Source organism: Mustela nivalis (assembly GCF_964662115.1).
Source record: "Mustela nivalis genome assembly, chromosome: 5".
NCBI lineage: Eukaryota > Metazoa > Chordata > Mammalia > Carnivora > Mustelidae > Mustela > Mustela nivalis.
This window is the reverse complement of record NC_139024.1, coordinates 157,448,563-157,459,649: the sequence shown is the minus strand read 5'-3', so window position 1 is coordinate 157,459,649 and position 11,087 is coordinate 157,448,563. Positions and strand designations below refer to the sequence as shown.

The 11,087-nt window shown below is 37.3% G+C and overlaps 1 pseudogene across 1 annotated transcript; it reads right to left on the bottom strand.

Moving 5' to 3' along the window:
- Nucleotides 1–4,464: 4,464 nt before the first annotated feature.
- On the bottom strand, nt 4,465–5,407 carry LOC309865178 (olfactory receptor 2J3-like; annotated as a pseudogene). Its single transcript has one exon. The product of its transcript is annotated as an olfactory receptor 2J3-like (transcript).
- Between the last annotated feature and the right edge of the window lie 5,680 nt (nt 5,408–11,087).

Sequence of the window (11,087 nt, the reverse complement as noted above, 5' to 3'; positions counted from 1 at the left end):
TAGTGACTGACCTCTTTCAACACATGTCCCTAAAGGCAAGGGAAACAAAAGCAAAGGTAAAGTTCTGGGACTTCGTCAAGATAAAAAGCTTCTGCACTGGTCTATGTGTCTGTTTTTATGCCAGTACCATGCTGTCTTGGTGATCACAGCTTTGTAATAAAGCTTGAAATCAGGTAACGTGATGCCCCCAGTTTTTTTTTTCATTTTATTTATTTTCAGTATTCATTATTTTTTCACCACATTCAGTGCTCCATGCAATCCATGCCCTCTATAATACCCCCCAGCTGGTACCCCAAGCTCTCAGTTTTATTTTTGTTTTTCAACATTTCCTTAGCGATTCAGGGTCGCTTCTGATTCCATACAAATTTTTGGATTATTTGCTCCAGCTCTTTGAAGAATACCAGTGGAATTTTGATCGGAATGGCATTAAAAGTATAGATTGCTCTAGGCAGTATAGACATTTTAACAATGTTTATTCTTCCTATCCAAGAGCATGGAATGGTCTTCCATCTTTTTGTGTCTTCTTCAATTTCTTTCATGAGTGTTCTGTAGTTCCTCAAGTACAGAACCTTTACCTCTTTTGTTAGGTTTATTCCCAGGTATCTTATGGTTCTGGTGCTATAGTAAGTGGAATTGATTCTCTAATTTCCCTTTCTGTATTTTCATTGTTAGTGTATAAGAAAGCCACTGATTTCTGTACATTGACTTTGTATCCTGCCACATTGCTGAATTGTTGTATGAGTTCTAGTAGTTTGGGGGTGGAGTCTTTTGGGTTTTCCATATAAAGAATCATGTCATCTGCAAAGAGAGAGAGTTTGACTTCTTCATTGCCAATTTGGATACCTTTTATTTCTCTTTGTTGTCTGATTGCTGTTGCTAGGACTTCTAATACTATGTTGAACAAGAGTGGTGAAAGTGGGCATCCTTGTCTTGTTCCTGATCTCAACGGGAAGGCTGCAAGCTTTTTCCCATTGAGGATGATATTTGCTGTGGGTCTTTCATAGACAGATTTTATGAAGTTCAGGAATGTTCCCTCTATCCCTATACTTTGAAGCGTTTTAATCAGGAACGGATGCTGGATTTTGTCAAATGCTTTTTCTGCATCAATTGAGAGGACCATGTGGTTCTTCTCTCTTCTCATATTAATTTGTTGTATCACATTGATTGATTTGCGAATGTTGAACCATCCTTGTAGCCCAGGGATGAATCCCACCTGATCATGGTGGATAATATTTATAATGTGCTGTTGGATCCTGTTGGCTAGGATCTTGTTGAGAATCTTAGCATCCATATTCATCAGTGGTCTGAAATTCTCCTTCTTGGTAGGGTCTTTGCCTGGTTTTGGGATCAGGGTAATGCTGGCTTCATAGAAAGAGTCTGAAAGTTTTCCTTCTGCTTCAATTTTTTGAAACAGCTTCAGGAAAATAGGTGTTATTTCTTCTTTGAAAGTTTGGTAGAATTCCCCAGGGAATCCGTCAGGTCCTGGGCTCTTGTTTTTTGGGAGGTTTTTGATCACTCCTTCAATCTCGTTATTAGATATCAGTCTATTCACGTTGTCGATATCTTCCTGGTTCAATTTTGGTAGTTTATATTTTTCCAGGAATGCATCCATTTCATCTAGGTTGCTAAGCATATTGGCATATAACTGTTGTTAATAACTTCATAGACCAGTGGAACAGAGTAGAGAGCCCAGATATGAACCCTCAACTCTATGGTCAATTAATCTTCGACAAAACAGGAAAAAATATACAGTGGAAAAAAGACAGTCTCTTCAATAAATAGTGCCAGAAAAACTGGACAGCTATATGTAGAAGAATGAAACTCGACCATTCTCTTACACCATACACAAAGATAAACTCAAAATGGATAGAAGACCTCAACATGAGACAGGAATCCATGAGAATCCTAGAGGAGAAGATAGGCAGGAATCTCCTCGATATCAGCCACAGCAACTTCTTTCAAGATATGTCTCCAAAGGCAAAGGAAACAAAAGTGAAAATAAACTTTTGGGACTTCATCAAAATCAAAAGCTTCTGCACAGCAAAGGAAACAGTCAAGAAATCAAAGGGGCAACCCACGGAATGGGAGAAGATATTTGCAAATGACAGTATAGACAAAAGGTTGATATCCAGAATTTATAATAAACTCCTCAAACTCAATACACACAAAACAGGCAAACATATCAAAAAATGGGCAGAAGATATGAACAGACACTTCTCCAATCAAGATATGCAAATGGCTATCAGACACATGAAAAAATGTTCATCATCACTAGCCTTCAGGGAGCTTCAAATTAAAACCACACTGAGATATCTATCACCTTACAACAGTTAGAATGGCCAAAATTAACAAAACAGGAAACAGCATGTGTTGGAGGGGATGTGGAGAAAGGGGAGACCTCTTCCACTGTTGGTGGGAATGCAAGTTGGTGCAGCCTCTTTGGAGAACAGTATGGAGATTCCTCAAGAAATTAAAAATAGAGCTTCCCTATGACCCTGCCATTGCACTCTTGGGTATTTACCCCAAAGATACAAATGTAGTGACTGAACATGTCTTCCACTCTGAAGTAGAATATGCAAAGTAGATTTATTTCAAGTGGTGATGGGGGAGAATGATGTGTGTAATAAATTGGCCAAGTGATTACAAGAAAAAAATGACATATTCATATTATTAAGTAATTAAAAAAATCACACAGAAGTGTGTGATTCATCAATGTTATTATCTAGCACTAAGAGTGATATTAAAGGATATGAAGCAATTTTTTTTCAACATTAAATATGAATTCTGCCTAGCAAAGAGTAACAATGTTTAAAAGAAAAGTTTTACTGTCTCTTCAGTATGTCATTAACTAAGTCAAAGCAAATTAAACACATACTGTGGTTTGGGTTTTCTTTAATATTGTCATCTTCCTATAGGAATTACCAAATGATATTGATTTTTCAAGATTTATGGCCAGACCACTGGTTTTATTTTAAATTTCAAAAAGGCAAACAATGAGTCATGGAACACTATATCATAAACTAATGATATGCTGTATCGTGACTAACATAACAATAAAAAATAAAAAATAGAAAGATACCCTATTTTTAAAATTATGTTCAATTAACTAATATACAGTGTATCCTTAGTTTTGAAAGTTAGAGAAAAGGAGGTGGATGTGGGGATGGGGTAGTTGGGGGGTGGGCATTAAGGGGAGAAAGTGATATGATGAACACTCGGTGTTCTTTGAAACTAAGGAATCATTTAACATTATACCAAAAACAAATGATGTACTCTACAAAGGCTAATTGAATTTAAATTAAAAAAAGAAGGGAAATAAAATATGATGTGGCCTACTGGATATAGTGCTGCTAATTTGTCTTGTGCCTAGTACTCCACAGTAATTGAACTGCCTTTCTGAGGACTAAAATTAAAAAAAAAAAAAGTAGTTTAACACGTGCGAAAAAATAAATAAATAAAAAGCTACCCTATAGCTGGGTGATGGGCATGAAGGAGGACACTGAGGTAATGAGCACTGGATGTTATATGAAACTGAGGAATCACTAAGTTAACTCTGAAACTAGTAATGCGCTATATGTTAATTAAATTAAATTTCAATTTTTAAAAAGTTACCTTAATTTTTAAATTTAAATTCAATTAGCAAAGGTACAGTACATCAGTTGTTTTTTATATAATTTTCAGTAATTCATTAGTTCAGTATATCACCCAGTGTTCATCATCAAAGCTACCCTAATTTACTAGCACCGCGCCCAGTGACTTAAATAATATGACTTAAATTAAGTCATATGAAGATACTTCATTTTTCACCTTACATTTTCGTTTCTTCCACCAGAAAATGAGTTATATTTACATTAAAAACATAGTGTTTGTCCATGTTAGCAAAAATGTAAGATCTAGAAGACATTTAGCTAACAAGTAAATAAATGAATGAATGAGTAGATGAACACATGTATGGGTGTTTATCCATTTGAATAGATCTTTCTTTATACTCCTCACTGTAACCAGTGTATATACCTATAGAGTAAAACACTCATATAATTTAGTATCTTAAAATAGTATGCTTCAACCAAAGAACTGTCATACAGTTTGACCACTTAGCTAAATCAAATGCCTGTTAATGACCAAAGACTCCATTCATTTGTGCCTTTGCTATATTGTTCCCCTTTCCGTAGATATTAATTCTCAGTTCATAAATTAGCACATTATCCTTAAAACCCAGTCTCTAATTTCTATGGACACTAAATATGGAATTATTAAAGTTAAAGTGGTACAAACAAAAAAAAGTTTCCTTTAGATAATATTTTTAAATAAGCCAATAAAAAGAACCCAAAATTTGGGCTGAAATTTTCTTATATATTTCCTGGGGTGTAGAACAAAATGAGTATCAAAGAATCAGGGAAACCACCCTCCAAGATGGACAAGACTCTGAACAAAAATTGCAAGACAGAAATTGTGATCTCTCTGTCACATCTCCCTCTCCTGCTCCACGAGTCTCCTTACTGCCCCTCTTACATCTTTGTTTCTCAGAGTATAGATTAGAGGGTTGAGGCTAGGCGTGACTACAGTATAAAAGAGGGCAATGAACTTGCCTTGATCTTGAGACTTTCCTGATGGTGGCTGCAGATATATGCAGATGACGGGAATGAAAAAGAGGGACACAACCATAAGATGGGCTCCACATGTCCTAAAAGCTCTCTGAAGTCCGGTGGTTGACTGCATCCTCAGCACAGCCCGGGCAATGGCACTATATGAGCTGAGAATGAGGATGAGTGGTATGAGAACAAAAATGGAGCTCATGATCAAGAGGGTCAGCTCATTCACATGGGTATCAGCACATGATAATCGCAGCAGTGCTGGAACTTCACAGAAGAAATGGTCCACTTGGCGATGTCCACATAAGGGTACCCAGAAGGTAAAGGAGGAATGAAGTGCTGAGGCGGTAAAGCCACTGACCCAGGAAGCCACAGCCAACAGGTGGCAGAAACGAGGATTCATGAGGACAGCGTAATGCAAGGGTCTACAGACAGCTGCATAACGGTCATAGGACATCACCACCAGGAGGACACACTCTGTGGTTCCCAGTGCAAGGACAAAGTAAAGTTGAATCATGCAACCGGTGTAAGAGATGGTCTTTTCTGGGCCCCAGAGGTTGACCAGCAACTGAGGGATGGAGCTGGTGGTGTAGCAGAGATCCAGAAAAGAGAGGTTTGAGAGGAAGAAGTACATGGGCGTGTGGAGATGAGCGTCCAGGTACGACAAGATAATGATAAACAGGTTGCCCACCAATGTCATTAAGTAGAATATCAAGATGACCACAAAGAGCGCTACCTCCAGATGGGGCCAGTTGGAAAAACCCAGTAGAACAAAGTAACCTTCAGAACTTGAATTTTCTCCCGTCATCATTCATTTTTCTCTGTACCTGAAGGAAGAATCATAAACTCAAAAGCTGCCCACTCATTGCTAGTCTCCTACGTGCAGACTGGCAAAAACCTATGACATTTCTAAGTACTGCTCTTATGAGAATAGCATTTTTATAGCTTTATTTTTATGTGTCATTTAGATATTTTTCTTGTTGTGGGTAAAAATCAATAACTTTTCAAGAGAATGAGTTCTTTTCATGCATCCCTACATTAGTATTTGGGTAAATAAAAATTAAAGATCACATCCCACACAGCCAAACGTCAATTTTCATAAAAAATAATCTTTTTTAGTTTTACAAAAAGATACGCTTTCACTTTATTCACCTTTTATGTATTTCAGGGTTACTTTTTGTTTTGTGGGACAGAAAAAGGGACATCTGTAGTTTAAATAATCTTACATATAAATGGGGGTTTACCATGAGATAAAAAATAACTCAGTAACAATTTTAAAATGTCAATGTTGGGTGAAAAAAATAAGTTCAATTGCATTATAAGATGAACAAAATATTCTTATTTATTTATGCTAATAGCTTATATCTAGACAGAAAATCGCATGCGACTGAACTATAAGCATGTGTGTAACATACATCCAAAAATGAGTATTCACATTATGAGCTAAAATAAAGATCTTAATCCTGATTGAAAAGTGAAATAGACCGGATGTTTCAATAATAGAATGCTTCCAATCACAAATGAGACTAGAGCTAGCTTTGCATGACCAAAATGAAAATACAGAGTTGAAGGAAACTGCAGAGGGAACAAGAGGAAAGAGGAGGGTGTTTGGAGCAGGAAAGAGGGTAGGAACCAGTGGTGGTGCTTGGGATTGAAAGGGTGTGAATCGCAGGCTGTGAGGCCTGGACAACAGCATGGAAAGACAGTTTCCACACAATCTCATGTGCTTCAGAACAGCAGCTAAGACATTTGAACTCTGAGTCATAATTTATAATTATTCCACATTTTTAGGTTTTCTACGATTTCAGTTGGTGCCTCTGAATAGAAAATTAATTGAGGGGGTTTGGGAGAAGGGGGTGGGATTATGGACAGTGGGGAGGGTATGTGCTTGGGTGAGTGCTGTGAAGTGTTTAAACCTGGTGATTCACAGACCTGTACCCCTGGGGATAAAAATATATGTTTATAAAAAATAAAAAATTAATAAAAAAATAAAAAAATTAATTGAGTTTTAATGGACAAAGATTGTGAGGATTGCATAAAATCCAATTAACAATTTATCTTGTGTTTGTTCTTTTGTAAAAAAATGAAGTTATGCAACTCAAATGTACATTAATAATTTGGTTTTCAGTTGGCTTTTTCTCTTGTGTTACTAATTTTTCATAGAAAAGACAAACACTTTAATATATAGTTGCTTTTAAAAGATATAATAGCTCACACTTACATGTTCCCAAACAGTTTTCCCAGCCACATCTGCCCCTCACTCTCTGATGGAAGATGGCAAAGACAAATTCAACCAGAACAGATCCACCTGCAGTCTTTTGAGGGACTTTTACTAGCTCAAATATTGTAACCTTGAAAAAGATAAGGGATGTCTAATTGGTTGAGTTACAGCTAGAAAGATAGGACCATTGAATGGGACCCAAGACCTTAAGACTAAATCTCAAAGATAACTATATGCTTTTTAATATTATCGATAAGGTAAGTGTCAACCTCATGAGGGATGGGGGGGTGTTCTAAGGGATTTCTTTCTTATTTCCCTAAAATAAATAGTAATAAAACACAAAATATTTTAATTCAGATGCTGTGGGTGTTTCCTTCCCTTACAAAGCAGCCTGAATTCCTTACTACATTAATTAAAAGAAAGTGGCAGTTATGTGTTGTTTCTTTAACTGCTGCGTCAGCTGTTGTTCAGCATTCTCCTAGAAGTAAAAAGGGATAGGAGATAAGGGGCAAAAAATACAGAATTCATAATGAAAGAAGTTCAGAGATTCATGGCTTGATTTCCTCTTAGTGGAGAAGGGGGAATGAAGACCCTATCAATGGTACCTTTTGAACTGTGGAACAAAATCTCTCTCTCTTCCTTGAAGACAAACATTTTAGGGAAAATGGATGGCTTAGCAGTGTCTTCTCACCCCAGCGTCACTAACAGACATTCTCTGAATTCCTGTCATATCTGTTCCTTCGAACTAAACTTGAGTCGTAAGCGGCACTCTCTCAACCTTTCCATGTTGACTTTCCTGTATTTATCCACTCTCCCTGCTGTTCTTTTCCTGGCCTATGCTTTACTGTGTACTTAGCAACACAAACATTCAGGCTGCCATGCAATCTGAAAATATCACCCTGTCTTCCTGTATCATCTGTGCTAATGTTCAAAATCTATCCTTGGGAAGCAGAGTCTAAAACAAACTGTGATTGTCAGTATCACAGAAGAGAAAGCCTGGTCTTGTCCAAAAGATGTACTTTGAACAGAATGCCGGATATCTTTAGGGCATTTAAGGTTTCAGGGGATGGAATTCTTATCCCAGAGCAAACAGAACCTTTGTGGAAATAAAAAGGACTTTCATTCTTTGCCTGGGACCATGGGGAACACAAATATCAATATTGCAATTAATGCCCTTCAAGGAACTGTCCAGGTAATAACAGTATAATGTTCACAAGATAAAACTCATTGTTTAATTATGCTCAGTTAAACAACATATAGTACATCATTAGTTTTTAATGTAGTGTTCAGTGATTCATTAACTATGTATAATACCCAGTTCTCTTCACAACACATGCCCTCCTTAATACCTATCACCAGGCTATCCCATATCACCAACACCCTCCCTTCTGTAGCCCTCAGTTTGTTTCCTGGGGTCCACAGTCTCTCATGGTTTGTCTCCCTCCCTGATTTCTTCCCGTTTAGTTTTCCCTCACTTCTGCTAGGGTTCTATGTGTTATTCCTTCTTTCCACATATGAATGAAACCATATGATAATTGTCTTTCTCTGCTAGACTTATTTCACTTTGCACAATCCTCCAGTTCCATCCATGTCAATGCAAATGGTAGGTATTTATCCTTTCTGATGGCTGAGTAGTATTCCATTGTATATATGAACCACGTCTTCTTTATCCATTCATCTGTTGAAGGACATCTCACATCCTTTCACAGTTTGGCTATTGTGGACATTGTTTCTATGAACATTGGGGAGCATGTGCCCCTTATTTTCACTACATCTGTATCTTTGGGATAACTACCTAGTTGAACAATTGCTGAGTTGTAGGGTAGCTCTATTTTTAATGCCTTGAGGGACCTTCACGTAGTTTCCAGAGTGGCTGCACCAGGTTGCCTTCTTACACAATAGTGTAAGAGGGTTCCTCTTCCTCCACATCCTTGCCAACATTTGTTGTTTCCTATTTTTAAAATTTTGGCCATTCTGACTGGTGTGAGGTGGTATCTCATTGTGGTTTTGATTGGTATTTTCTTGATGGTATTTAGTGATGTTGGACATTTTTTCTTGTGTCTGTTAGCCTTTTGCATATCTTTTTTGGAGAAGTGTCTGTTCATGCCTTCTGCCCATTTCTTGACTGGTTTATTTGTTTTTGGGGTGTTGAGTTTGTCAAAATAAACCTCTTCACAGAAATACCTTCAACTTGATGTCACATTTGTACCAAGATGCCACAAAATTTATCACCAAACGACAGGGGAAAAGTTGCTTTGAGTTGTATTGTGAATGAAGGGAATCGGTTCTGCAGAGTCACCTGATTTTTCCACTCCTTCCCATCAGGTAGAATCCAAATTTACCAGACAACTGGTTAGAAGTAGGGGATATTCAGGAGTCATGAAACAGGAAAGGTGGTATATATTAAAACTAAACTTTTGTTTATTAACCTAGTGGTCTTTGAGAGTCATCCTACACTGTTTATGCCTTCTTGGTTGTCTTTTAAATTCAATTGTACGTTTATGCCTACAAAATTGAGAGAAGCTATTTAAAGAGTATTTAGAGCCCCAAATACCCTCCTTCCCTCATCTCTCTCATCTCATCTTCCCTTATCTCCTTCCACAAGCATATCTATTCTCACCCCAACAGGACTCTGGTGTTTCATTCTATGGAAATGTCTCTCAACTACACATTGTTAGGCACATTCCTTAACTAAACCCTAGCCCTCACCCCAACTCTAACCCTTAACTCCTAATTCCTAACTCCTAATTCAAACCCTGACATAAACTTAACCCTCTTGAGAGTCTCTGAGCTGCAGGATACTAGGCACATACCATCACTCTGGCAGTAACACCAACCCTTCCCATAAACCTGGTCCTAAACCTAAACCTAACCCTAGAGCTGAGAAAAAAAAAGATGTCATAATATTCATATATTAATATATTACTTGGCCTTAAAAAAAGAATGAAGTTTTTCCATTTGCAATTACATGGATGGAGCTACAGAGTATAATGTTAAGTGAAATAAGTCAGTAAGAGAAAGACAAATACTGCATGATTTAGTATATATGTGGAATTTAAGAAATAAAACCAATGAGAGCAAAGGGTTGGGGGAGAGAGAGGCAAACCAAGATACAAACTCTTAACTACAGAGAACAATCTGGTGATTATCAGAGGGGAGATGTGGGGGGAGGTGAGTGGAGGGGATCACTTGTGATGAGAAATCCTGTTGTATGTAAGTGATGAGTCACTAAATTCTACACCTGAAACTAATACTACATTGTATGTTAACTAACTCTGGAATTCATAATAAAAAAAACTTTTGAAATTTTTGAAAATAATTCAAATATCACTCAAACCTTTTATACTGAATGTTATGATTATCAATTTTAATTTTTCAAAAATCTTCCATTAACAACTTCCCTTGACTTCCCATTTAAACCTCTGTCCATGAAGGGATTTTCATTTCCTAATTACAAATCACATGGCTAATGCTGTGGCCTGTTTTCTATATTGCATATCTGCTTGTCTACCAAGAGGCACAGACATTAATTAGAAAGTCTTAAGCTGGTATCTCCCTTATTTCCTCCAAACTCTAACAGTGCTTTGGTTCTACAATAGCCCAACTCATCTTGCCTTTCACATTTGAACTCTGTCTGGATACCTTAGGCTTTACATAGTAGCTTCCGATTTTACACCGGTTCTGATGTGCCTTCCCTAATAATAATAGCAAATACTTCTAATGAACTTAATAAGCATTAGAATATTTTAAACACTTGGCATAAGGTGGCCCTTTTAATCCCCACCAGTACCCTATATAGAAAGCTAGTGTAATTACCAACTTCTCTAAATGAGGAAACTGAGGTACAGAGAACTTAAACCACTCATCTTTTGCCACAGTGTTAGTGGTGGCAGCGGGATGTGAAACCAAGTATGCTGGCTCCAAAGCCAGATCTTTTCGTCACTCTGATATAAGTTCAGCCACACACATTTTGCAAATATATGTGAGAGATAAACCACTGCCACACAAAGCCATCTTCCATTAATGTAAACCATTAAAGTCTCCTGTGATTTTATAGAGAAAGTGATGTAATATTCTGTTTGTACAAGGATAGAAAACTACTATTTCACCTTCTCAGCTCAACCACTTATGGCAGCTCCCTCCCTCTTGTGTTTATCTGTGCGTGGAATCACGGCTCCCTGCTTCATACTTTGAGACCAACGTCCTGAGAGATTCTGTTTGTAGAGATCCAGATGTATCTACTTACATCTCAGGGTGGTTTCATGAATGTTCAG